Raw genomic sequence first — 2,361 nt, 5'->3', positions numbered from 1 at the left:
TCAGTCACTCTTTTCTACTTTCCCAACCCTTTGTATTTGGTTTCTTCATAAATAACAGGTATATGTTCCAATCCTTAAGTAAACCCATGCTATTTCTTTAGAAATAAAGTCTCACCACTTTATAGTCTGTAAGTCATGTTTGCTGAGGATGAGGGTTACATGCTTAAGCTATGGTAAATATGTTTCATCGCTCCTCTTCTACATATATATCATCCAACTACAGAATTCATAGTTCCCGAGACATACAGATCTCTTTCTGTAAGCAAGCACAGAAGAGAAATGCATGTGAATGGATGCTTACAAATTCATATAAAAGTCTATATGTCTTTGGGAGTATAAGGGGAGGTACGGAAATGGAAGGACCAAGGGTAAACAAATGCAGCACGATGTTGAAATTGAACTATACAACTTGTGTGTGGGATGGGAGGGAAAAACTGGGAGAGAGGGAGGGAAGGAGTGACATTGTTCAAAAGGAAATGTGCTTTTTACTTGACTTATGTAACTGTAACCTCTCCGTTTTTAGTATTTTCAAGTAAAAATAAAAATAAAAAGGAAATAAAAAAATAAAAAAGGAGGCCATGATTCTAACTTTTCTAATAAATACTGCAAGTTGTAATTTGGGAGCATTTATTTTTGCTTTCCAAGATAGTAGAATATATACTTTTAAAAGAAAAGAATCACAGAGATGAGTGAATTTGAAGAGAAACTTGGAGAAGAACTTTTGTTTGCAAAAGTACAAATAAGTCCACTTTTCAAAACTACTGCTAAAATGCTGTCAATAGTTCCAAAGTGCCTGGAGCTGAAATTTATCATGTGGAATGACATTCTGGGCCTTTATCCTTTCTTATCATGAATGTTCTTATTCTATTCCCCAAGGAATTCTGAAACTGTTCTAAGAAAAATTTGCATCATCCTAACTTGCATCTGCTCAGCTTGATTGCCTTAGGAAAAAAAAACCCCACTCTTTTATATCATTTTGCATAGCAACACTGCAAACACAGCAAACATAATGATGCATGGAAAATACAAAGAGTCTGGGAGAAATACAGCTATGGAGGGACTGGGCATATGTTCTCAGAAACCACTTGAGGACTGAGTAGTTGCTCTCCCATGACAGCAGCAAAAGGTCTGCCCACTCATGGTTCTCATTTCCTCCAACTCTTCCTTAGCATTTCTTACAAACAAAGTTTTGTTTTATTCTGAAATCAGGTGAAAAAGGGGGGGGGAACCCAATGTTTATTGAAAGAAGGAAAATCCTTTCAAGATGATGTGTACTCCCATAAGGCTGGCCTGCATATTTTAGAAATATAGTAAGTATGCACTGTTCTAAAACAGTTACCATAGGAACAAAACTTTCCCCCCATTAAATCGAAGATTATCCCTGCAATAAATTTCCACACAAAAATCATAGCTACACAATTTCAATGTGTGTTGGAAATCAAATCCAACTGATTATATACTTGAACACTCTCTTAAACAGAAAAGCATTCGATGAGGAGGAGAGGAGAGAAATATTTCCAGCAAAGTTTATTCATCTAACAATTGAACTGTGAGTTTGTTCAACAAACCACCAGAAGCATACTCTGATACCCACTGCTTTCCCATCCAACTCTCCCATCCCAGAAAGACATCCTGACAGCTCTCAGATAAAAAACAAAAACAAAAAATATAGACTCCTCCCTCTGAAAAAAAAGAACAACACAAAAATTTTGCTGAGAAATATCAGAGGATTCTAACAAGACTTGTTCTGACGAGGAGAGAAAAACTTATCACACTGCTGCAGAGTATACATTAGTGATCTATCTGTAAGCAAGATGAAATTTCAAATGGGGTTTAACTATGGAAGGCTTCCACAATGAGCAGGTCTTGAGCCAGATTCTGAAGAATAAGGTGATTTGGTAAAAAGAGCTGGAATCATATTCCATTTCGCTTAAGATGCATGATTCTTGTATTTAAATAGTTCTCAAATCAGGATGCCTTATAATTGTGTCAATATCAAGCAATAGCTATGGCGTATGTGATATTAACCACACATGAACAAACTTTAACCGAGCTTTATCCATGGTTAAATGTCAATCAAAATGCAGAAGAATTAGATGATTGGAGTAAAATCCTATAGATATGACAACTTGTACCAATGATACTCTGATGACTCAGAGAATGTGGTAAAATGTGAACACTGACAATTCCAAGTAGAAAATTGAGAAAATGAGCCCACTGTTAATGCAAATATATCTTAAGCTTACTTTAGCTTCTTTTTTAAATTTTTTTTTTTTGGGTCCGGTCGTGGGGCCTGAACTCTGGGCCTGGGCGCTGTCCCTCAGCTCTTCAGCTCAAGGCTAGAGCTCTACCACTTGAGCC

The sequence above is a fragment of the Dipodomys ordii genome, unplaced genomic scaffold, assembly GCF_000151885.1.
Source record: "Dipodomys ordii isolate 6190 unplaced genomic scaffold, Dord_2.0 Scaffold24, whole genome shotgun sequence".
Classification (NCBI taxonomy): domain Eukaryota; kingdom Metazoa; phylum Chordata; class Mammalia; order Rodentia; family Heteromyidae; genus Dipodomys; species Dipodomys ordii.
This window is presented reverse-complemented; position numbering follows the sequence as displayed.